The 27463-nt window shown below is 41.5% G+C and overlaps 2 long non-coding RNA genes across 5 annotated transcripts; one reads left to right on the forward strand and one right to left on the reverse strand.

Annotated features, from left to right (window-relative positions):
- Window positions 1–1062: 1062 nt before the first annotated feature.
- Window positions 1063–7833, forward strand: LOC122240184. 4 transcript variants are annotated; one of them, XR_006219542.1, is made up of 6 exons: window positions 1063–1170; window positions 3405–3461; window positions 4540–4575; window positions 4772–4950; window positions 6112–6194; window positions 7624–7833. It is a non-coding gene; the product is annotated as an uncharacterized LOC122240184 (long non-coding RNA). The 4 variants fall into 4 exon arrangements; XR_006219543.1 differs by lacking the exon at window positions 6112–6194; XR_006219541.1 differs by lacking the exons at window positions 6112–6194; window positions 7624–7833 and having other exon boundaries at window positions 4772–5335.
- LOC122240185 lies at window positions 3898–27351 on the reverse strand. Its single transcript, XR_006219545.1, has 3 exons — window positions 27217–27351; window positions 9122–9214; window positions 3898–4051 (listed from the first exon to the last, which is right to left on the reverse strand). It is a non-coding gene; the product is annotated as an uncharacterized LOC122240185 (long non-coding RNA).
- Window positions 27352–27463: the final 112 nt, after the last annotated feature.

Consider the following 27463-nt stretch of genomic DNA (forward strand, 5'->3'; position numbering starts at 1 on the left):
ATTTGGCTTTGGAGGGTTTTTGTTCATTGGGTGAAGTGAGCACAGCATATTTGCCTACCCTTTACCATAGTACACAGTGGACCTCTGGGAGCCAAAACTCTTTCTGACCAATGAGCTGGAATTTTACTAGGACCGCCAAGATGAGATTTGCTATTTCAAGGACCAGGAGTTATCTTTTATTTTCACAACTCGGTAATTATCAATCATTCAACTCTGCCCTCCAAGATATGTAGAAAATACCCAAATATAGTTGAGAGAGAAAGGGTGATAGCCAAAGTGTATAATCCTTTCCCTTTAAAAAATGTTTAAATTATGGTTTATGATTTTTTTTTTAATTTTAGTGAGGGGAAATGCAAGTGGGGGAGAGGGGCAGAGGGAAAGAGAGAGAATCTTAAGCAGGATTCACACTCAGTGTGGAGCCCAACACAGGTCTGGATCACATGATCCTACAATCATGACCTGACACAAAATCAAGAATCTGATGCTCAACTGACTGAGCCACCCAGGTGCTCAATAGTCTCTTTCTCTCTGAATGCTGAATAGTAAATTTTCAACGTGAATGGGGGATAAACAGGCATACATACATACATACATACATACATACATACATATGTATACCACTAAGAAAGCCATGAGTTGTTAGACATGAACTATTTTCCATCATCTTTGTCTTCTAGTTATATTCATGCCTCAAAGTGTTTGTTGATTGCAATGCAAGATCTTGCTGTGTGAGGTACAAATTGTTGTGTGATCAGTTTTCCGTGAAAGTCTTTCCTCATATCTGTCTTAACCACAGATGCAAATGTTGAATTCGAGGATGTAGAGCTAAGAGCCTTGAGGTCCAATAACTGTCAACTAGAAGTTATATTTTCTGTTGGGGAGAAATCCCCATATGATGGCAATGACTTTGCATTGGTAAGGGAAAGAATACTTTCATGCCTTCATGGTTCTTGCCCTTTTTCTGTCTCACCAAAATCAAGACTCAGGTCATGTGCCCATTTATCAAGAAAACACCTTTTTTTTTTTTCCAGAAAATAAAAACGCCCTGGAAGACAAGCGTAATGCATTGAGGTCTGTGAAAGCCACAAAGGAAGCAAAAGTCAAACAGCTGAAGGAGAAAGCACATAACCTGGAAGAATTCTATGAACAAAGAAAAGTGCCTTCAAAAAAGTAAGATGGGGCGCTTGGGTGGCTCAGTCGGTTGAACGTCCAAATTCGGCTCAGGTCATGATCTCAGGGTCCATGAGTTTAAGCCCCATGTCAGGCTCTGTGTTGACAGTTCAGAGCCTGGAGCTTGCTTTGGATTCTATATCTTCCTCTAGTCCTACCCAACTCGCACTCTGTCTCTATCAAAAAATGAATAAACGTTAAAAAATATTTAGAAAAGATGTTCACGTGACAACTGTCACAAGGACCGGATTGTATGGAAGAACATGGCAGCCAGTAGAGATAATTGTATTTCTTTTGGAACTGGGTCCAGAGTATTTTTGCCCAATGCATTCAGTAGAATTGGACCTTCCCTTCCTACCTTGCTTTCTGTAACGTAACCTGCATTTTCCTTTCTCCTAAGTGCTTGCCACACATTGTGTCATGTTTTCGGGGTGGAAGAGGGAAGGTACCATCATTAATAACTTTAATACCTGGATCCACTCTGGAATCACCTACACTGTCCTGTAGGTTTCAATCGCATCACACTGTTTTGTCGCCCAGCAGTTAGGTCATTTTTGTTCAGGACCAGACATGGGTCAAAAATGTGTGGGGAAAAAAAATGAATTATCTTGCTGCAGAAACAATGGAAGTTGCTTTCTGGAAAGTGGGTAGGGGTACCAGCAGTACTGGATCCCTGCATCCATTCTGCCAGTGAGATTGTTCACTGCAGGCCCAATCCGTAAGAAAGTCAAGTTGTTTCCTGTCCCCCGATTTTTCAAGTGTAACTCTTCTGAGTCTTGGCCAAAGCCTGCAGCTTCACTAGGGCTCATCTTTGCTGGCCGCCCCTGAACTACACTTGTTTACTTCTAACTCTGTGCCCATAAAGTTCTTCAGCTTCTTTGCCGTTCAAATGTATGCCCCCCACATCAATGATGAGTCCTAGGGAGTTTGGGTCCAACTGCCAGGCTGGCTTTGTCCTGGGCTTCCTTCTTCTCCATCTTGGTCTTGTGTGTCTTCGTGGGGTTGTCAGATACTTGGTGCATTCAGTCACATGTCTCCTCCTTTGTACAGTATTTCCTTTTGTTCTCAGGAGGAGATGGGGGACTTGAGACCCTCACTCATGTTGGAAAGTGAAGTCTTCTCTTCCCTGGAGACTCACTTTATGTTCATCCTTCCCATAGCTGGGGTTAGGGCTTGCTCTGTCTCACTGGCATCTTGTTTTTGTTAACTCGTAAGCTCTTCCTGTGAGTGGGTACAGCACCCTGATCACCTGTCTATCTTCAACCCCTTACAACAGAGCCACTACATTACAACCACTCCAGCAAGCATTTGCCGAAGGACTGCCTGAGAGGCCAGAAGGAAATGCATGTGCCTTTCTCTGTCTAGTGCTTTTGTGTCATTTTCTAAGAGATTTTCAATTTGTCATGTGATTCTTGAGTACATGAAGTGTCAAGTTGAAACCATCTCAGTCAACACCACAAAGAAAATAGTCTGAGGGCAACACAGCAACCCAGCCTTGCCAAGCATTGCCTTTGGCTGCCTTCACTATCAATGGAATGAGTCTTGTTAAAGTAGATTTGGCTCCATGAAGTTGAGAGTTTTCCACCTGAAATCTCTTTCCTGGAAGTAAACCCAGACTGTGTGACAGTTCATATCAGGTTGTACATCAGGAGATGATGTTGTTCTAAGATTGGCCTTTTGAAGGTTGAGGCAGGGGTTGCAGTCCTGAACTCTAGCAATGTCTGGGAGTGAGCTGCAATGTTAGTGAAACCATAATCTGGAAGGTCGTATTTCAGGTGATTGCCTGTGTCATGGTACAACTTTTGGACTGAGAATTAGGGCTCCCCACGGAGGTGTAAGACTAGTGATGATCCCCTGCTTCATCCTAATGGGTACAGTTGGTCAGATATGGTTTTTCACTCACTGATGAAATGAGTCTTCGCCATATCAAACAAAAGACCAACTCTGGGAAGGCACAAAATACAATGTTATTTGATGACTTTATGATAAAGGAGACGAAACAAGAGAACTAGAAAGACAGGTCCAATAGTAGAGACATGGCAGCAGACAGAAGTTGAATTTTCTTGAACTTAAATGGGGTGTTCACTTCATTTCTCTGATTGGGTTGTCAGTCTGTGCATTTATGGGAGAAGTGGGGGAAGGGATATTTGCATAGACCTTCAAGAGTGCTGGGAGGTAAAAAGGGAGAATTCTGGACCTTGGTCCTGACTGTGTATGTATTTTTCCCATCTTAGGAAGCTGAAAATGACACTGTGAACTGGCGGCAAAGAAGAATCAGCTGGCAGCTGCAGGTAAAATTTGAAAATAGCTACAGAAGGGGCGCCCGGGTGGCTCAGTCGTTTAAGCGTCCAACTTCAGCTCAGGTCATAATTTCACAGTCCGGGAGTTCGAGCCCCATGTCAGGCTCTGTGCTGACAGGTCAGAGCCTGGAGCCTGTTTCAGATTCTGTTACATCTCTCTCTGTCCCTCCCCCGCTCATGCATGTGCTCACTCTCTCTCTGTCTCAAAAATAAACATTAGGAAAAAAAAGAAAATAGCTACAGAAGAAATAAACAAGTACAAGTGAGTTCAGCTAGTAATTACCAGAAGCTCATGAAACCGCTGTTCATTTTTTGGTTTTTAATCTTTTTGCAATGTTTAAAGTCAACATATACATAGAGTATTAACAGATAAAAAGGTAAGTTTAGAAAGAATAAAACAATTAAGTTTATAAACATTTGCAGATCTCAAGTAGTGGCCAGACTGTGTGGAAACTTTGTCCACGCTAACATTCCTCGGGGGTGGTGTCAATTGTCATCATCTGTAGGAAAGCAGTGTGTCGTACAATGAATCATACCCATCAACGTGGTAGTGCCATTTCATGGCCCTCGTCTTTGCAACCCTGGGAAACATGGTGAGGATATAAGTTATAGAAGAATAGATCTTTATGATAAAAGACACTTGTCACATGATGAGTTAGAGAAAGATTGAAAATGGGAAGGAATTCTATGAACTCTGAACCCTACAGGCATGGAATAATGAGTAAGGAAAGGATGTAACAAGAGCTTTGATCCTACTGTACATTGATAATCATGGGCAAAGTGTTTCATGTGTAAGAATAAATTGTATCAGGGGACAGATATGAGGTTGTTGGGAACGTGGGCAGCTTATTTAAAATCATACCCAATATTGGGCCTTATCTGACAAGAGCAATTGTAACTCACAGGCAACAAATTGAACACGGGAACAGCTGCAGCAGGCAGAGCTCACCTTTAGATACCAGGTAACCTGAGTTCTGCCTGACATACTGAACCCTTAGCACCTCACGCGGGTGAGTGTAGTGGCCCTTGGAATCCCTAACCATGGGCTTGTCATTGTTGGCTTTTTCAGCTTGCAGTTCATGAGAAGAATGCTCAGGACAACTAGGTAAGTGTTTTCTTGTTTCCTCCTCTTTCTTTGGTGCACAGTGTGGCACCACCTTCCGACTGAAGGTGGATGTGTTTTTTCTCACCCAGATCAAGACTCAGATCTGGGACAGGGAGATGGTGGAGCAGGGCAGGGAGGTCGCTTACTTGAAATACAGGTGTGGTCATTTGACTTGCGTTTTTATGGGTGTTTCCAGGGATGACGCCTGCACTGTTAGTTGTCTAGTAGACGACGTGGTGTTACAACTCTTATAGAAGTCCATTATTTTTCTGTATCCAAGACTGGACGGGATGGAAGCAAAGAGGCTGCCTGAGGGATACACGAGGCAGAAACCAATGGCTGCAAGACCAGAGACGCAGAACCCTCCGAGGAGAGGTAAGAGGCACGTTGTGATGTGCCGCAATCTAACTTCTGCTGTGCAGCTTGTTCCTGTGGATGATCATTGTGTGGTCTGGAAAGAATCACAAGCACTAAGGACAGCAGGTGGTCTGAAGGGGTGACAGAAGGGTGTTCTCCTCTGCTGCCACAGTCAGTGAGGCACTTGTCCCTGAGACTGGTGGAGCTCATGCCCCTCCTCTACCAGTGACCCTCCCACCTCCTCTAGCATCCCCCTGTCTGAAGAGCCTGGAAAGGATGACAGGACATGGGCCTCATCCTTCTTCCCACCCGGACTCAATGTGAAGACTTTAGTTTATTTGAGGAGAAGGTCATTTATTCACTAGTTTTAACGGTCTTTCTTTTTGTTTGTTTTTGGGAACTGTACTCCTACATCCCTCAATTGAAGTTCCATAAAGCTTAGCTTAGTCCCCTGATGGTATCAGTGTAACTCTGCAGCTTCACTGCTAACTTCTCACAGTTTTCCATTTCTCTATAGTGTAACATTAGTCTTTAGTTATATACTAACTGCTCTCATGTGGAAGGCAGCTTGTAGATAGGCTGAGAGATTGAACAATTTGCCTGAAGTCGGAAGAAATGCACGCTTCCTGAGGACTCATTGAGGATATACACCAAACCAGTATTCTCAATGTTAATCTTTTTTTTTTAAGTTTATTTATTTTGAGAGAGGCAGAGACAGAATGCCAAGCAGGTTCCACACTGTCAGTGAGGAACCCAACGCTGGGCTTGAATTCACAAGCTGTGAGATCGTGACCTGAGCCAAAATTAAGAGACGGATTATGAATCCAAGCATCCTCATATTAATTCTTTATCTGTAATGAAATCGTGATTTCCCATGATGTATACTGAGAAAACTGTTTTACTGATGAATTCTAAATTGCTAGTTGTGCCTGACCTGTCCACAGTTATGTGATTAATTATGAAACAACATGAACTAGAGCACCGTGAGGTCTTTATCAAGGTGAGGGGATGGTTCTCTCCCTTATCCTTGGGGGTCACCTGAGGCATGTGGGATACCCTCTGCCTCTGGTCACGGACCTGACTGAAGGGAAAAGTTTAAGATATTTGAGGAATGAGTTGAGGGATTGTTTTCATTATGCCCAGTCCTCTGAAAGCAGAATAAACCTCTGTCCCTTCTAGGGTCTTTAGCAGATTGAGAAACTGCTGAAACCTCTGTGAGTTACAGCGACTCTGGCTGTACCAAGAATGCAGACAAGGACAAGGTAAATGCCGGGGCCATTCTCAGTTGTAACTCTTTTGGGAAACCCTCATCTTTATGTACAGCACGCTCACCCAGACTTGTCTTGTTTTGCGTGTTGTGTGATACGTCTATTTCTTCTTTGTTTTCGAAACGCATACTCATAACCCAGGAGCCCACAGGCTTCTCAATTTTTAGTCTGTCAGCTTTCTGTGGTAAGTTTAGAAGCCAAAAGCGCTTAGAGACTGAGTACCTTTAGGTTTTTCCGTGAGTTTCAAGAAATAACGAGAGGAGGATGACTGCACACTCCAAACAGAAGTCTCCTGGCCTGGGTGACCCCTTGCAGATCTCACCTCTGTGGGAAGAGTGTGGTTGCTGTGTCTTTCTTTCTTGATTCTGGCTAGGAGATGAACCGGTTAGAAACGACCTCATGACTCCAACTTCATATGTTGTGCCCTGTGCCATTTAGAGTGGTCCTAGATAAAGCCAGTGTCATCAGTCATCACCTTCCTGTCTTTGTTGGTAAATGACTTGCCTGGAATCCTCCACCTATACCTTAGGTAAAAATAGTTTGAACACTGTGTCCTTCAATTGCGTTTCTATGAGCAGTTTTTGGTTGTGTCCCCAGTCACTGTTAGAGCTCATACAGTCTCATGACACATACCAGGAGTTTTGTACCAAAACACTTGCATGAAATCTGTTATGTGATTTTCTCCTTCTTTTTTTCTGTTGCACATAATTACTCTGTGTCCTGTAGTATGCTTAAAGTCAGAATTCCCTATGAATTAAGATGAACACATCTGAGCTTTGTAGACATTCACCACAAGTAACTTGTTCTTCACAGAGGACTCTCATTCCCCTGCAGGATTCCAGGCATCCTCCACTCCCCAGAGGTCTCAGAGGCCTTTGACAACACTTCAAGAGGGAAGACTCCTTTCTCAGGGAGAAGAGCAGAGGAGGCATAGAGAGGGTCCGGCTGCAGAACGTTTTGCCAGGAGTGGCTGTGATTCCATGAACAGAATATGAGCCGTGTATTCCCACTTATTTTGTGTGTGTGTGTGTGTGTTCTTAATATACCAAAAGCAGAGCATCTGGAGTCGCTGTAGAGGAGGGATGCAGGGTGAACCTGGACATCGATGGCTGCCTGTCTGGAGAATGCTACTTCATTAATCTGTAATTACTTCTGTTAACCCTCTAGGACAGGACCCTTGCCATTTTCTTCCACAGACATGGGCAGTGATGTGTGGTGGCAGTAGGTTAACCTCTTGCATCTACTACCCCAAGCTGTAGGTGGTATCCAGTGGCAGGGACAGAGTTTTCAGGTACTGATGCTACTCTCTTGGATCCTGGTGGTAGAGAAGGTGGCAGGTGCTGACACATTCTTCTCTGGGTTACAGCTGCTTTTGGTATTGGTTCTCTTGTCTGGCATATGGATGTAGCTGTCAATTCTGCAGGGCAGTCTGGATCCTGGGGACCTCCTCCGTTAACTGGACGATTCTGCATGCCCTACCCTGGAGACGCCCCGCCCCCATGGACTATTACGCACGTCCACCTCCTGAACCTTAGTGGCCCTGAGGCCACTCAGAACCCCTCCACCTGCAACACTTGGTAAGATGATCTGAGCACTAGGAGTTGACTTGTAAAACACACTCACCTTATTTTGTTGCTGTTAGGTCTTGGGCCAAGGTGCAGAGGCGGTACCACAGATATTGTGATGCAAGGGGAATGTGTCTGCTGCCATTACCACATTCCTCAAAAGTTTCCCAGGATCTCATCTTTGTCCTTTCCCCCACAATGGGTTGGTACAGGCGTCTCTTGTGGAAAAGGAATGGGGCCGTATGCAGAAAATCAGACATAGCGCTTCAGCAGAAATGCCCTGCACACAGTCCACGTGCTGGGATCTGTGAGGCATGAGGCACAATGTAACGTACGTCCATCTAGTCGTGCCCCCAGCCATCCATAGTTGTTTGCTGAGTGAATACATCTGAGTCAGGGCTTTTAGGAGTCTTCATCAAGTTACAAGGGATGGTTCTTCAAGTTCTTTTTGGGTATCACCGGAGGCATGTGAGACACCCTGTGCATGTAATTTGGGATCTCACTGGGACAAAGAGTTTAAGTTGTTCGAAGTATGAGGGGAGGGTTTTTTGTTTTGTTTTTGACCTCCAAACAGTCTACGCAAATCAAAATAAACCTCCATCCCTTCTAGAGCCTTTTGCAGGTCCAGAAGTAGGTGTCACAACCAAGAGTGACATCGACACTGGCTCTGCCAAAACTGCCGTGAAGCACAAAGTAAATGTTGTGGCCATTTTCAGTTCTAATTCTTTACAGACCGCCACATCTTTCTGTACAGGACACCCTCCTGCCATTTTCTCTGGTTTGTGTGAAGTATGGCCTGTCTGCTGTTTTTGTTTTTGTTTTTTTTTCCCAAATGCAAAACCTTTACCGCCGAGTCTACAGGCTTCCCTCTTTCCCAGCTGGCATCTGTTTGTGGTAACTTGAGCAGCTAAGCATGCCTAAAGGTGGAGGCCATAGGGCTTTTCTAATGTGTTCCTGGAATAAATCAAGGAGGATGACACCACACTCCACTTGGAAGTCTCCTACCTTGCCTCATTCTTTGTGGATCTCCTCAATGTGGAATCATTGCTCTTGCTGTTTCCTCCTCTCCTGTTTCCTTCTATTGAGGGTTTTAACGTGCTCAGAAAAATCTGTGGGTATCCTTACAACTTGAAAATGCGAACTGCCTTCACTCCAACTTATATTTTTGTATGTGTCATTTACAATGGTCTTAGACAAAGTAAATTTCATACCTATCAGCATTTTGGTAAACATGCTGTCCAGAATCCCTTCAGGTGTGCCCTGGGCACACACACTCTGAACTATAAGAGGTGGCATATTTGTCATAGAAAACATGCACTGGAACTTAATTTGTGAAGAGAAAAAATCCAAAATTACCTGTGTGGCAAGTCCCCACGGTGTCCTTCGCTTGTGTTCACCTGAGCACGTTCTCTCGTGTCCTGTGTCACAGGTACAGCTAAAACATGGAAACTTACACCAGACATCAAAGTGCATTTGTGTTAATTTTGTCTTTTAGAATTTCAGCTCATTTTTCCAGAGAACACAATTACCCTGCAAAATGTACTGTACTTAAGCTGAGAAGTACCTCTGAATTCAAATAAATTAGCTGAACCCAACTAACATGTATAGGCTACCTGTTTCTCTAAGAGCATGCTTTCCTAGGTCCTCTACAGGCCCTCACGATCCCCATCTCCCCATATGTCTCTGTGCCCATGGATAGCACTTCCAGAGAGGAGGAGACCCCATTGTCGGGACAGTAGTTTGGGCACAGTCAGGGGCTTAGAGGCAGAACTTTGAGCCACGAGGGCTATGATTCCATGTGTGGACACTGGTATTGTCATTCCTTCTCATTCTGTAGTTCTTCACATGCACAATAAACAGCCTCTGTGGTGGAGGGAATGAAGGGTGGAGTGTGATCCTGGACATAGTTGCCTTCCTATCTGGAATATGCTACTTTGTTAATTAGTATTCAGCCTATAAATCTTCTAGGAAAAGGGCCCTTGCTGTTTCTACGTTTCCAGACACGTGGGGACATTAGTTTACCCCAATCACATCCTCTTCCCACCCCAAAGCTGTAAGTGGAACCCAAAGTATGGGTAGAGATTTTGGCACTGATGCTGCCCTCTTGGAATCTGGTGGTGGGGAAACTAGAAGGATATGAGCACTGCTGCTTTGGGTTTCTGCTTTTTGCTGGTGTTGGTGCTCTGTTCTGTCCTATGAACATACCTCTCATTTCTTTTCCGCAGGCTATTTTGTATGCAAGAGTCCTGGTCCTTTCCCAGGATTGCCTTGCAGGCTGTACCCAGTGGACCACCCTTCACCACCTACTCTATTTGTTAAGATGACCTGAATTGGATGAGTGGCTGGTAAAGTATATTCATCTTCTTCATGATTGACTTTGTGGCAATGATGTAGAGATGGCTGTGAGTCTTGGCAATCCAACTACAAACTGCCTGAGGACACTGTAGCATATCTCAAGTTTCTCAGGACATACACACAATGGGCAGTGTCATGTCCCTGTAATACAGTGAGCTATACGTTTCTCTTGTCAAATGAAAGAGGATTTTTTACACAAAAGCAGACATATCGGCAGTACTGGTGCGTATGTTGGAGACACAATGTGTTGGGTTCTCTAACTTTTAGAGCATCAGGTGTCCCGTGTGAAAGAGGGACATTCATTAAATGATTCAGACCTTGTAATCACCAAAATGGAAACACCAGTGAAGGATCCAGGGCAAAAACGGGGGAAACTTGAATCATACAGGAATAGAAGGGAAGTTGAGCACAGTAAGCAGAGTTTGAGGAGGTGCAGAGGGGAGGGTGTTGGGGTCAGTGAGATGCAGTTGGAGGTCATTCCTGGCCACAGCCTGAGCAGGGAGTGTGAGGTCCATACGGAGCTGCTATGTGGGACCGCTCTCAGTGCACAATGCACCGTTCATCTCCAAAATATCAGTGTGTTGCCAAAGTGCACGCAGGTAATCATGTAAAAAGATTCTTGTCTCTCTGGATTTTCCTGAAGGTTCTGGTATTTGTGGGGGGAAAAGAGCCCTGGAGATATGGGTAATTTAACTTGGTCTTATGAAAATGCTGTATGCCCAAGTTCATATCCCTCAGTGAGACTAAAAGTGGAGACAGAGTCCAGATCAGCTGAGTCATCCTACAATTCAGGGCTGGCCAGATGCCACCACTACTGGACCCCTGTCATCATCGTGACTACAGCTTTGCATCTCCTCAAACTTCTCTCACAATATACTGAGGTTTTGCCTGTGTTCCTGCTGTCTCAGCCCTAATACCAGTTCTCAGTGGGACCTACACAGAGCCTCAGCTGTGTTATCTGTGAAAACAGGGATAACATTTGTTTCCAAGAACAAGAGAAAAAGAAGACATTCAGTGCAGAAATCATCTGCAAAATCTCTGGGAATTGTCCCCTAACGCTTCTCACAGTTTCAATTAAGATATCCACACAATGATCCTCCAAAAAAGATGGTCACGGGAGTTCATTAAACTAAGACTGTTAACAACTCAGCCCAGGGAGTGGGAATCACTGTTTTAAAAAATAAGACAATGTCCTTCATTTTTCTATTAGAATTCGGGCCCTGTCACACAATGAAAGAAAAGATAAGTATGAGAATATGTACATTTAGAGACCTAGATCTGAAGACAATCATTTTCTATTACACATAATCTCACAGAGGCAGCCACACACTAAAATGTTCATCTGAGGCCACAGATAAACTACAGAAGACAGAATGCATGTAGGAAAACATAAGATCACAGGGGAATAAACCAAAATCTCTTTGCCTTATAGGACAACTCTTTTGAAATTTGAAGAGGACTGCATGGTGACAGACAATCGTGTTTGTATATACATTTTAAGAAGGTGTCAGATCTACCTGAATGCTTTCCCTGCCCATCATGTCCCCTCCACTTTGTCCTTCTTACTGTCCCCTAATCTACCTTTCATCGTTTTGTCTCTGTGTCAGCGTCTGCTTCTAGGGCCATCTACTCTCGCTCCCCATTGAGTGCACACAGTGGGGTTCCTGTACACACAGGTAACAAAGTGCCAGAAATGGTGGTGATGGAGGATAGAAGCAAGATCACCCTTTGTGCAGGGGAACCTGAGGGAGTTTTCCGGGGTGATGGGAACTACCTATATCTAGATTGATGGGGTGCTTATGCTCAATTATTTTGGAAATATTCCCTGACTCCATGGTGCCTTGGGGTCAGACAGGTATCTGTCCTTAGGAAATGGCTGAGATCTAATGGTGGAGAAGGATGAGGAACCAGCTGTAGAGAGGAGTGAGGGTCAGACCCACGCCCAGGATGCCAGGTCTCCACAGACAGCACCACGTGTAGGAGGACTCTGAGGAGCAGAGATTTCTTGATCAGACCCATGAACTACATAATCCTCCTGTAGTTTCCTCACTGAGTGAGGGCAGAGCAGAGGCCATCAGCTGGAGGACACCCTTATCATGGCTGGAATGGAGCAGTGGGCCTGGGGGAGTGAGTCAGGGAAAGGGACAGGCAGAAGGTAGTGACAGGGAGTTTGAGAGACAAACGGAAGAGAAGAGAAGGGACCCTTCTCTGCTGACTTCACCTACATTTCTGTGTGACCAAAACGAGACCCTTGTCTCCCACGGAAGGGAAGAGGGCTGGCAAAACACCGAGTTACATACTCAGCTCAAGTGCCCAGGGTATCTGCCTTGCTCTTGAGTACCTAACACAGGAAGCATGTGCTGTCACGATTGGAACTGCAGCCTGTGCCATTTAGTGAAAATCAATCCAATTATGCATCCCTCAGCATTAAAGTACTGCAACAAAATTAAGTGAACAGACTGAAAGATACAACGCAGGATAAAGTCCAAAGGTAGAGCGATGGCAATACTTACGGGAATACAGTCTATCCGAAAAGGAGGTAGGTACCCTAGTGTAGGCATTCAGACACCTGGCCAATATCTGAAAACGTTAAAAAAAAAAAAAGTCCTTACTTCAAAAGCAACATTAGCTCTAGACACAAAGGGATCATGATTTAAGGTTTAGAGAGCAACCATATGACTTCATGGTGCTGTATCCATGAGATCAAGTCTCATCAAATTATACCCTTTAAATTGAGGCTCTTTGTTATATGTAAATTATACCTCATTAAAGAGAGTTTCAAAGCACAATATACTAGAAGCAAATGTGGGAACATTCCTTTCTAATCCTGAAGTGCACGGGTGATAGGAGTCAGCCCATGTCTCAAAAATCCAAAATAATAAGACATTTAAAAAATTAATAATAGCAGAGTAAGCAGACCCTGAGCTCACGCTGTCCCATGTTTTCAACTGCATAACATCCACATCCAAGTCCATGAACCAGAGAGGGTTCCAAAGACTGGCAGAAGAAACTCCACACCTAAATAGAGAGAAGCTGCATCAGAAAGGTTAGGAAGGTCAGAAAGGTGGAGGCTGTCTGCCTGCAGAAGGGGCAGAAAAAGTGAGCCCTCACACCAGGTAGCAACACAGGGAAGACTAATCTCCACAACATTGGGCATTAAAACCCAGGGGAGCTGAATTCCCTTGAGTTTAGATCCTGGTATTTGGAGGTCAGCTGACCCAGCACTGGGTTATCCAGGAGGATGAGTGATAGCCAGGTCCCTGCCTGTGTAGAGAGGCAACGTAAACATGGCATTTCACACAATGCTTAGGCCACAGGAGACACATGTATTCATGCTGATTCTTGACTCAGCTGGCCTGCCTGAGTCCCACTGACACCACTGAGAGTAAGCACAGCCCACAACAGGCACGCATTCAGTGCAGACCCCTGCACTGAAAGGAAAAGTAACCCAGACACAACAGCAGGGAGTGAGCAATACCCATACGATATCCTCCTGAAGGTCCAGGTCCTATAAACGGAGACGTGCACTGCTGAGGACTCCAGGACCTCTTTTTAATAACGGCATTAATTTCAAGATCAGAAGGCACAGCTGACTTTCTTAACACAGAGAAATAGAGCCAGAGGGACAGACAAAATGGACACACAGAGATATTTATCTACAATGAAAGACCTAGTCAAAGCCACAGCCAGAGAACTAAGCCAAAGAGATGTAGGTAACATACCTGATACAGATTTGAAAGCAATGATCATAAGGATACTCACTGGAGTTGTGGAATGAGTAGAAGAGTGAGACCCCTGACAGAGGTAAGATATAACATAGTTAGACACTGAGGACACAATCAAGGAGAAACATGCTTGCTGGAAACAACAGAGGGATGGAAGAAGCAGCCGAACAAACTAGTGACCTCGAAGACTGAGTGATGGAAATTAATCACACTGAACCAAAGAGAGAGAACAGAATTCTGCAACGTGAGATGAAACTAAGGGAACTCAGTAACTACAGGAAAGATAATAGTATTCATATTGTAGGAGTCCAGAAGGAAGAGAAAATGGGGTAGAAAATTTATTTGAGGAAACAATAGCTGAAAACTTCCCTAATTGGGGGAGGGAAACAAACATCCACATCCAGGAGACTAGAGAACTCCCATCAAAATCAGGCCAACACACAAACCTATTGTAAGCAAACTTACAAATTAGGGTGAGAATAAAGAAAAACTTGTAAAAGCAGCAAAACAGTCCTTAACTTAGAAGGGAAGACCCATAAGGCTTGCTACATATTTCTGAACAGAAACTTGGCAAGCCAGAAGTGAGTGACATCACATATTCAAAGTGCTGAATGGAAAAATCAGCAGCCAAGAATACTCTATTCAGCAAGGCTATCTTTCAGGATGAAGGAGACACAGACTTCCCCAAACAAAAACTAAAGGAGTTTGTACCACTAAACCAGTCCTGCAAGAAATATTAAGAGGGATTCTTTGAGTGGAAAGGAGAGACCAACAGTGACAGTATAGAGGTAGAAGACAAATACAAGTAAAAAATGAACATTTCTGGAAAAAAATCAGTTAAAGTACTCAGAGAAATGGATTTGAAATATAATAACATCTGCCAAAAACCTAGGGAGGAGAAAGTAATGGGTTCAAAGGTAAATGACCATCAATACAAACTGCTCAATGCAGAAGAGGTTATATAAACACCTAACAGTAGCCATATCCTAAAACCAGTCATAAATATGCTAAGAATAGGGATAAAGAAATCAAAATATATCACTAAAGAAAATAAGCAATACATGAAAGAAAGGCAAGAAAGGATCAGAGAAAATCATTAGAAACCACAACAAAACAGGCAATAAAATGGCAATACATATATACATAACAATCAATTTTGAAGGGAAATGGAGTGAATGCTCCAATCTAGAGAGGTAAGGTCTAAGAATGGATGAAAAAACAAAACAGATTCAGATGCCTACAAGTGACCCACTTTACACCTCAACAATGATAGGATAGAGAAATATCACAAAAATGAATGTCAAAAGAAAGCTGGGATAGCAATACTTGTATCAGAAAAAATACACTCAAAAAAGTACATAACAAGACACAGAGGAGGATAGTATATACCAGTAAATGGTACGATCCAAAAAGAAGATAAACCAACTGTAAATATATCCCACAATTAAGTGGGATTTATTCCCAAGCTACAAAGGTGGTTCAATATTCGCAAATCAATCAATGTGATACAATACATCAACAGGAGAAAGGATAAGAACCAGATGATCGGGGCATCTGGGTGGCTCATCCTTTAACAGTCTGAAATCAGCTCAGGTCATGACTTCATGATTCCTGAGTTCAAGTCCCGCTTCAGACTCTGTGCTGAAAGCTCAGATCCAAGAGCCTCCTTCGAATTCTATGTCTCCCTCTCTCTCTGCCCCTCCCCTGCCACGCTCTGTCTCTCTCAAAATTAATAAACGTTAAAAGAAAAGAAGCATACAGTCATTTCAATACATGCAGAAAGAAACATTTGACAAAGTACAACATCCGTTCATGCATGTAACCCCTTAAAGTAGGTTTACAGGAAACATACATTAACGTAATAAATGAAAACCCTGCAGTTATAATCAACCTTATGGGGAAAATCTGAGAGCTTTTCCTGTAAGGTCATGAAGAAGACAAGGATGTTTACTCATACCACTTTTAGTAAACAAATTACTGGAAGTCCTAGCCACAGCCAGCAGACAAACGAAACGAAACCATTTGCAGATTACATGAAACTATATATAGAAAACCCTAAAGAGTCCACCCAATAACTGCTAGAACTGATAAATGAATTCAGCAATGTCACAGGATACAAAATCATTGTACAGAAATCTGTTGCATTTGTAGACAATACAGAAGCAGTAGAAAGAGACATTAAGAAAACAGTCCCATTTACAGTCATACACCCAAAATAAGATATCTATGAATAAATCTAACCAAAGTGGTGAGCGACCTATACTCAGAAAGTATAAAACAGTGATGAAAGAAATTCAAGATGACACAAAGAAATGGAAGGACATTCCATACTCACGGATCAGAAGTACAAATATAGTGAAAAAGTCTATACTTCCCAAAGCAATTGACAGAATTAATGGAATTTCTATCAAATTACCGAGAGCAGTTTTCACAGAACAACAACAGTCCTAAAATTTGTATGGAACCAAAAAAGACCCCAATCTTCAAAATAAACAATCTTTATGTGAAGTGATAATTATGGATGGCACTATGCCTCTGGATCTTCTGCTCCAAAACACAATAACTCTGGCTTAAGCATTTGAACAAACGTTAGACATATCCCAACCAAGGATCATTTTACAAAATACATTCTACAAACGTACCCTCAAAACTTTGCACCTTATGAAAAATATGGAAAAATCTAAAAATTGTCATGGCCTAGTAGAGCCTAAGGAGACAGGATGACTGTAACGTGCCAGCTGGGATGAGTCTGGGCTAGGAGAGGTTAAAACCAAAGCAATCTGAATACAAATATAAACTTTACTTCATACTACCATATCTCTTTGATACATTGATTGTGATCATGTACCAACCATTATGACATCAATAGTGAGAAAACAGTCTGATGTATGTGGATACTCAGTATTATGTTCCCAATTTTTTTTGGTAAATAGAAACCCATCATGATAGAATAGATTATTAGTAATCATGGTTTTTCTACACATAAGATTATATAACCAGTTCCAGTATTAGTTACTCGTGATGTACATGTACCTATTCTTGTTGTTCTTACTATTGTTTAATTTAAATACTAGCTTTCATGGTACAGAAAACTGAATGCATGATAAACACTTCATAGAAACATCTACTTTACATATTTTAAGATAATAACGTACATATATACCACTCTATTATGTGGTATGTAAATTAAGTGTTTTTCTGATCTTGAACGATCATGTCATTGAATGGCTTTCCATAAAGGTGGTCATGCTAGATAATGAATGATACTCAGAGTTTACAGGATGTACTTCACATCATGCCTGAACATCGTCAAAAATAAAAACATACACGCGGCCAGATGAAGCATTGTGACTGGCTCACTTATTGTAAAGAACCCTTGCTTTAATATTTTCACGTATATTTTTAGCAGGAATACAAGAGAATCAAATATTTCCAAATCAAAGAGACATCCAAAGACTGGAAGAACGATAGGGAGTTCAAAGGGTTTCAGAAGGATAAGAGTTGACCATGAAGGGGGAGTCACAGGCAAGGAGCTTTCTCTGGTCCACACTGACATGTTTGCATGAGGATATGTGACTTGCCAAAGGGTAAGCCCCAGAAGTACCAGAGGGAAAGACAACGCTTTAGGGTGGGGTGACTTGTAAAGGGTGCTTCTGTGCCTAAGTGATGGGTCAGCAACCTGGCCGGGGGTCCCTGCGTCAAAGACTTCAAAAGGCCAGCAGTAACCTATACTCACAAAGATCTTAGTAACATAGATCAAAGTAAATTAGAGCCACAAAGATCTTAGAGCCACAGAGTCGATCTTTACCTATGATTAGGAGATGGTCACAGTTTCACAGGATATGATCTTTGGGCCGGCAGTAGATGCCTAAAGTATTATTTAGGGCTATACATTTAGTGAAAAAAATGTATGTGTAAAAATTTGGGTTTGGAATGTTAAGAAAAATCACAGGCCCATCATGGAGTTACTTACGGTAAGGCCACATGTCACTAAACCTAAATTCATTCCTTCAGGAATGTAACCTTTAACCAGTCAGCAAAGAATTTCCTAGTCAGTGCTGGAAATTTAACTGATAGATCCCTGCCATTCCCCTCAGAGAGGCAGTCTTGCCTAAATAAGGTATTCCATGCCACTATTTCTTTTTTAAGTTTATTCAAGTTAGAGACAGAGAGCACATGCAAAGGAGGGGCAAGACAACAGGGAAAGAGAGAATCCCACAACCAAGAGGTCATGATCTGAGCCAGTATCAAATGTCAGAAACTTAACCAAGCCATCTAGGCACCCCGAGAATGTGTAGTTTCAAAGGTTAGCATGCTTGGCTGGGATACAGCCATGAGGGCACTGGCCTACTCCTGAAGAGAAGGCAGCCAACAACTTGCAGGCAGATGGCATTGAATCAGTGATCTGTACAACTCCTGGTGCACACCGTGGGGGAGATTATACACTCATCGTGGAGAGCATCCCTGAGAAGCAGTGTTCACAATGAGGGGACAAAGAGCTAGGACAGAGGAGCTGCGTGGCGCCATTACCCTGCTCTGCACACCCCCCAGGCAAAAAAAACCACAGAGCCATCTGCTGGAACCAAGGCAATCCCCACACTGGGTGCCTAAGCTGCTTACAACAACCCCAACTTCCTGTGTTCTGGCGAGACTGGCCTTCAAGGTCATTCAATCTTGCTTCAGTCACAATGGAGCTGGCCCATTCCCCAGAAGACCAGGGGAAGCCCATGACCATAACACCTCTCTTGACCAGTTATGCAGGGCTTCACTTCTAGTGGCAATCATTTCAAGTCTCACTTAACAAGCAGATCGGAGCAGACCTAGAAAAGTCTCACAACATTCTGGCCAAGGACCATACATTGCTCATACAACTGGCTTGAAGGATAGTGCAGCCAGAACACAAAACAGTGCATGCAACACACACCGCAGACACTCCGTGATGTGCTAGGCCCTGGACACTAGATGATCTCCTCTTCATATAGCCATTCATCCCAGAGGCAGGTAACATAATGAGCTTTGGTAACAGAGAAGGCAAATACTCAGCCAAAATGCCAAGACAAGAGGAATGCATCCCAAATGAAAGAACAAGATAAGGTCATGGCCAAAGACATGGAAGGAACACTTCCAAACTCATTCTATGAGGCCGGCATGGCCTTGAGTCCAAACTGGACAAAGACCCCACCAGAAAGGAAAACTACAGACCAATTTCCCTGATGAACCTGGATGCAAAAATTCTCAACAAAAAGTAGCAAACCGGATCCAACAATACATAAAAAGGATTATTCAGGACAATGAGGTGGATTTTATTCCTGGAATGCACAATAGATTCAATATCTGCAAATCAACTAATGTGATACATCACATTGATAAAAGAAAGGATAACAACCACATGATCCTCTCAATAGATGCAGAATAAACGTTTGACAAAATGCAGCAGCATCCTTTCTTGATGAAAAAAAACCTCATGAAAGGAGGGATAGAAATATCATGCCTCAACATGAGAATATCCAGATATGAAAGTCCCACAGCTAATATCATCTTCAATGGTGAAAAACTGAGCTTTCCCCCTAAGGTCAGGAACACCACGGGGATGTCCACTCTCAGCAGTTATTCACCATGCTGTTGGAAGTCTTAGCCTCAGCAATCAGACATCAAAAAGAATACAAGGTGTCCAAGTTGGCAAGGAGGAATCAATCTTTCCCTGCTCACAGACACGATACTCTCCATGGAAAATCCGAACGACTCCACCAAAAAACTTCTAGGATTGATACAGGAATTCAGGAAAGTATCAGAATATACAATCAATATGCAGAAGTTGATTGCATTTCTATACACCAGTAATGAATCAACAGAGAAATCAAGGAATTGATGTCATTTACAACTGCACTGAAAACCATAAAATACCCAGGGATAAACCCAACCAAAGAGGGAAAAGATCAGTACAGTTAAAACAATAGAGGGTCTCCTGGGTGGCTCAGTCGGTTAAGTGCCGTCTTCGGTTCTGGGCATGATCCTGCATTTGTGGGATTGAGTCCCTTGACGGGCTCTGTGCTGACAGCTCAGAGTCTGGAGCCTGCCTCAGAGTCTGTTTCTCCCTCTGTCTCTCTCTGCCCCCCCCCCCCGGCTCATGCGCTCTCACTTGCTCGCTCACTCTCTCAAATATAAACATTAAAAAAATTAAAAGAACAAACCATACAACGTCTATAAAAGAAGTTGAAGAAGACACAAAGAAATGAAAAAAAAACATCCCATGCACATGGATTAGAAGAACAAATATTGTTAAAATGTCAATACTATCCAAAGCAATCGACAAATTCAATGTAATTCCTATCAAAATAACACCAGCATTTTTCACAGAGCTAGAGACAACAATCCTAAAATTGTATGGAACCAGAAAAGACCCCAAAGAGCCAAAGTAATGTTGAAAAGGAAAAACAAAGATGGAGACATTACAACTCTGGACTTCATGGTGCATTAGAAAGCCGCAATCATCAAGACAGTATGGTACGGGCACAAGAACGGATACATAGATCAAAGGACCAGAATAGGGAACCCAAAAATGGAGCCTAAAACATATGGCTGAATAATCTTTCACAAAGCAGGAAAGAATATCCAAAGGAAAAAGAAGAGTCTCTTCAACAAATGGTACTGGGAAACCTGGACAGTGAGAAGTATGAACCTGGACTATGTTCTTAAACTTCTCTCTCTCTCTCTCTCTCTCTCTCTCTCTCTCTCTCTCTCTCTCTCACACACACACACACACACACACACACACACACACACCTCAAAATGGATGAAAGATCTAAATGTAAGACAGGAAACCATCAAAATCCTAGAGGAGAAAACAGGCAACCTACCTCTTTGATCCTGACCGCAACAACTTCTTGCTTGTCATTTCTCCAGAAGCAAGGGCAATAAAACCAAAATAAACTATTGGGACCTCAAGATAAAAAGCTTCTGCACAGCAGAGGACACAATCAGGAAAACTAAAAGGAAACTTAATGGAATGGGAGAAGATATTTGCAGGTGACATATCAGATAAAAGGTTAGTATCCACAATCTATCAAGAACTTATCACACTCAGCACCCAAAAGCCAAATAATCCAGAGAATAAATGGGAAAAAGACATGAAGAGACACTTTAACACACAGGACATCCAGATTGGTCACACGTAAAAAGATGCTCAAACTCATTCCTCATAAGTGAGATACACATCAAAACCACAATGAGATATCCCCTCACACCTATCAGAATGGCTAAAATTAACATCTCAGGAAATGACAGATGTTGGCAAGGATGCAAAGGGAAAGCTTTTGCAATGCTGGTGGGAATGCAAAATGGTGTAGCCACTCTGGAAAATAGTATGGAGATTCGCTACAAAAACCAAAAATAGAACTGCACTAGGACCCAGCAATTGCACTACTAGGTATTTACACAAAGGATACATTAATGCTAACTCCAAGTGGCACATGCACTCCAATGTTTATAGCAGCATTATCAACAATAGCTACATTATGCAAAGATGCCAAATGACCATTGACAGATGAATGGATAAAGAAGATGTATATTCATACAATGGAATATTACACGGCGATCAAAAGGAGTGAAATCTTGCTATTTTCAACAACGTGGAGTGAACTGGACTTTATTATGATAAGCAAAATATGTCAGAGAAAGACACACATCATATTAAATTCCACAGATGGGAAAATTCATAACAGTGAAGAACGTAGTGAAAGGAAAGCAAAAATAAGATACAAACAGAGATGGAGTCAAACGATAAGACACCGTTAAATAGAGGGAAGAAGCTAAGGGTTCCTGGAGGGTTACTGAATAGGGGTATGGGCTAAATGGGTGATGGGCATTAGAGACAGCACTTGGGATGAGTACTGGATATATTTTGTAATTGACGGATCACTAAATTCTAATCCTGAAACTGTATTCCACTATAAGGTAACTAACTTGGACTTAAATTTTAAAAAAGAAAAAATATTAAAAATAAGTAAAGAAATATACTACCAGTCAAAAGAAAAGAATATATAAATCGGGCTCTTTTAGTGGAAATGAAAGACCAAAATTGTTACAGACAAGAAAGGATCAGAGAAAACATCAAGATACAATGGCAAAACAACTAGTAGGGCACTAAATATATACCTATCAATAATTACTCTAATGTAAATCGACTAAATTCTCCAATCAAAAACATTGGATAGGGGGACAGAATGGACAAAAAAAAAAAAAAAAAAGAAACAAAAAAAAAAAAAAAACAAGGCCTATCTAGGTGCTGCCTACAAAGCCTTATTTGGACTTAAGTCACCTGCAGATTTAAATTGAGGGAATGAAAAAACATTTATCATGCCAATAATATCAAAAGAAACTCAGTACCAATACTTATATCGGGCAAAAAAACTTTAAAATCGAGACTGTAGTTTGGTACCCTTTAGGTCAATACCTAGTAGTAAAATTGCATGCACCCAATATTTACAGCAGTTTTATCAACAGTAGCTAAATTATGGAGAAAGCCCATGTATCCATCGTGTGATGAAGGTATAAAGAAGTTGTGGGGTCTGTGTATGTGTGTGTCTGTGTATTCATGTATATGCATGTGTGTGTGTATGTGCATATATTCATACATACATACATACATACATATGTATATACAATCAAATATGTCTCAGCTTCAAAAAGAATGAAATCCTGCCATTTGCAACGATGTGGATGGATCTAGAATGTGTTATGCTAAGTGAAATATGTCAATCAGAGAAAGACAAATATATGATTTCACTCATGTGGAATTGAAGAAACAAAACAGATGAAAACATGGGAAGGGGGCAGGAAAAGAGAAGAGTGGTAACAAACCACATGTGTCTCTTAATGATAGAGAAAAAAAAGTGAAGGTTCATGGAGGGAGATGGGTCAGCTCTGGGCTAGATGGGGGACCTGTATTAAGAAGAGCACTTGTTGCGATGAGCACTGGGTGTTGTATGTAAGGGATGAATCACTGAATTCTACTCACGAATCTGAGAATGCACTGTATGTCAACTAAGACTTAAACATAAAAAATAAATAAAGCTGTAACAAGAGATGAAGACGAACACTATCTCATACTAAAGGGGACAACCAAACAAGAAGATCCAATGATTTTAAATTTTGATGCCCCAAACATGCAACCAGCAAGTATATAAAACATTTAACAACAACCATAAAAGAACTCATTTATAATAATATAACGATATTAGAGGACTTTAACACATAACTCACATCGATGGACAGAACCTGTAAATAGAAAATCAACAAGGAAACAATGGCTTTGAATGACACACTGGACCAGGTGGGTTTAACAGATATATTCAGAACACTCCATACTAAAATGACAGAGTACACATTCTTTTCAAGTGCACATGGGGCATTCTCCGTAACTGATCATATTCTAGGTCACAAAGCAGGCCTCAACAGGTATCCAAAGACAGAGATCAGACCAAGCATTTTTTCTGACCACGAAGCTAAGAAACTTGAAGTTAACCACGTGAGCGTGCGCGCACACACACACACACACACACACACACACAGTAAGGGGGAAAGGCCACAAATAAAGGGAGGTTAAATAACATGCTACCAAATGAATGGGTCAAACAGGAAATCAATGAGAAAATACACCGAAACTAATGAAAATGAAAATACACTGGTAAAAGTATTTGGAATGCGGCAGAAGCAGTCTATGATGGAAGTATATAGCAGTACAAGCCTACCATAAAGAGCAAGAAAAATCCCAAACAATCCTAACTTATAACTAAAGGAATGAGAAGAACAGCCGAAGGAAGGAAATAAGAGAGATTACGGCAGAAATAAGGAATATAGAAACCAAAAAGACACTAGACCAAATCAATGAAACCAGGGGCTGGTTCCTTGAAAACAGTAATCAACATGAAAACCTCCTAGGCAGAGTTTTCACAAAGAAGAAGGAAAGGACTCAAGTAAATAAAATCACAAATAACACAAGAGAAATAACAGTCAACACCACAAAAATACAGTTAGAAGATAATATTATGAAAATCTATATGCAACAAATTGGACACTCTGAGAAAAATGGAACAATTCCTAGAAACACACAAACTACCAAAACTGAAACAGGAAGATACATAAAATCTGAAAACGGAAAGAAATCAAATCAGTAATAAAAAAAATTTCCCACCAACACAAGAGTTCAGGGCCAGATGGCTTCACTAATGAATTCTACCATCCATTTAAGGAAGAGATAATATGTATTCTTCTTGAATTATTACAAAAAAAATTAAAAAAGAAGGAAAACTTACAAATTCATCTTATGAGGCCATCATTACGCTGATACCAAAACCAGTTAAAGCCTCCACTAAAAATGAAAACTGCCGGGGCTCCTGTGTGGCTCAGTGGGTTTAGTGTCCAAATCTTAATTTTGGATTAGGACATTATCTTGCAGCGCATGGGTTCGAGTCCCACGTTGGACCCTGTGCTGACAGTGTGGAGCATGGCCAGGATTCTCCCTCTCCCTATCTCTCTTCCCTCCCTCACTTTTATGTACTCTATGTCTCTAAGTAAATAAATACTTTAAATATGTTTAAAAAAATTTAAATAAAACTACAGACCAATATCCTGATGAATATGTATGCATAAATCCACATCAAAATACCTTCAAATTAAAGTCAATAATACATTAATAGAATCATTTACCATAATCAAGTGGGATATATTCCTGGACTGCAAGTGTGGTTCCACATTCACAGATCAATCAACATGATGCACCACAGTAATAGAAGAAAGGATAAGAACAATATGATGCTTTCAAGACATGCAGGAAAACGATTCGACAAAATGTCACGTCCATTCACGATAAAACCCCCTAGCAAGTATATTGGTACTCAACCTACCTGCACATAATAAAGGCCATCTATGAAAAACCCACAGCTCATCTCATCCTCAATGGGGAAAAATTGAAATTTTTCTTCCAAGGTCAGGGACAAGACAGGGATGATCCCTCTCACCACTGTTATTCCACATAGTACTGTAAGTTATAGCCACAGCAATCAGACAACAAAAAGAAATAAGAAGCATCCAAAGTGGCAAGGAAGAAATAGAACTTTCACTATTTGGAAATGACATGATGCTCTCTATAGAAAACATGAAAGAAATTGTTAGAATTGATACATGAATTCAACAAATCAAAATGTACAGAAATCAATGTACATAAATCTATTGCATTTCTGTAGACAAATAATGAATTAACAGAAAGAGAAAGTAAGGGGTCAATCCCATTGACAGGTGCACCAAATACCCCAAGATACCTGGAATAAACCTAACCAAAGAGGTAAAAGATCTGTACTCTAAAGGCTTTGAAACACTGATGAAAGAAATGGAAGAGGACGCAAAGAAAAGGAAATACATTTCATGTTCACGGATAGGAAGAACAAAATACTGTTAAAAGGTCTACACTCCACAAAACAATCTACACATGTAATGAAATCCCTATCACACAAACAAAACATTTGTCACAGAACTAGAACAAATAGTCCCAAAATATGTATGGAGTGACAAAGACCCCAAACAGCCAAAAGAAATTGAAGACCAAAACTAAAGCTGGAGACATCACGCTTCTAGACTTTAGGTTATATTACAAAGCTGTACTGAACAGAACAGTATGGTACTGGCAACCAACAACAACAACAAAAACATAGACGCAGAGACCAATAGAATGGAAACCCAGGCATGAACTCATACATATATGGTCAATTAATTCTCAACAAAGCAGGAAAGGATATCCAATGGGTAAAAAAAGATACTCTTGGGACACATGTGTGTCTCCACAGCGTGTGACTGTGGATTCAGCTCTAACCATGATCTCAGGGCAGTGCAGAACATGCGTGGGATTCTCTCTCTCCATTTCTCTCTGACCCTTTTCTGCATGTTCTCTCTCTCTCTCTCTCTCTCTCTCTCTCTCTCTCTCTCTCAAAAATAAATACATAAACTTAAAAAAAGTCTCCTCAACATGTGGTTTTGGAAAAACTAGACAGCAACCTGCAAAACAAAACAAAAACACAAACGGACCACTTTCTTACAACATACACAAAAATAAATCCAACATGAATAAAGAACTATGTTTGAAACCTGAAACCATAAAAATCCCAGAGGATACCTAACACAGGCAGTATCTTATTTGACATTGGCTGTACAAACATCTTTGTAGATATATCTCCTGAGGTAAGGGAAACACAAGCAAAAATAATGGGACTTCATAAAAATAAAAAGCTTCTGTCACAAAGGAAATAATCAACAAAACTAAAACACCTACAGAATAATATTTGTAAACGACATCTGATAAAGGTTTACTGTCCAAAATATATAAAGTTATACAGCACCCAAAAAATGAGAAATCCAATTAAAAATGGGCAGATGACATGAATGGACATTTTCCCAAGGTGACATAAACATAGCCAAGAGACACATGAAAAGATGCTCAGCATTACTCGTCTTCAGGGAAATACAATTCAAAAGTACAATGAGATAACACGTCACATCTGTGAAAATGACTAAAATCAATGAATGATGAGACAGCAGGTGTTGGCAAGGATGTGGGGAAAGAGGAACCCTCTTGCATTGTGGGAAGGAATGCAAACTGGTGCAGCCACTCTGGAAAACAACATGGAGATTCGTCAAAAAAAAAATGGAAATAGAACTATGTTACGATCCAGCAATTTCACTACGAGGTATTTACAGAAAGAATACAAAAATAATTCTTCAAAGGGATACATGCACCATGAGTTTACAGCAGCATTTTCTACAAAAGCCAAATTACGGAAACTGACCAAACATCCATCAACTGATGAATAAACTGAGATGTAGTATATGGAATGTAATATTATTTAGCCATAAAAACATGAAATCTTGTCATTTTCCAGGAGGTGGATGGAGAGAATGTTATGCTGGGTGAAATAAGCCTGTCAGAGAAACACAAATACCAGATGATTTCACTAACACATGGAAATAAAACAAAACAAAGTGGGGGGGGGGAGGAGACAGTGACAAACACTCTTAACTAGAAAACAAACTGAGGGGTTCCACAATGAGGTGGGGGAATGGATGAAACAGCTTCTGGGGATTACGAAGTGCACCTGGTATGAGCACCAGGTGACGCATGGAAGTGTTGCTCTACATTGTACACCTGAAACTAATATTACACTGTATGTTTACTAAGTGCAATTTAAAGTAATAGATATCAGAAGGTTAAGACACCTACCTACGGGGTTTTCTGTAGTTTTCAATCACTTCATTAGGTTGGAAAAATAACCATAAATTTTTTAAAAAAGCATGTATGTTGTGGGGGACAGTTTGTGCCCTTACCTCGGTCACTGGTTCCAGCAGGACTCGGAAAGTGGGTCACAGCTCATTCTTCTAGAAGGTCCTGAGACAAACATTTCGTGTATTCAAGTCCTAATGGAATGCAGCTCCTGTTCTTCTGAATTTCTGTCAGCGTTTCTTCCCGGAAACAAGCCTGAATCTGGAACAAACCATCGACTGTATCTATGAGGTGATGTCGTGGAACCCTGCAATCCACAAGTCCTTTAGTAAAATACGACTTGTTCAAATA

This window comes from Panthera tigris, chromosome B4 (assembly GCF_018350195.1).
Source record: "Panthera tigris isolate Pti1 chromosome B4, P.tigris_Pti1_mat1.1, whole genome shotgun sequence".
NCBI lineage: Eukaryota > Metazoa > Chordata > Mammalia > Carnivora > Felidae > Panthera > Panthera tigris.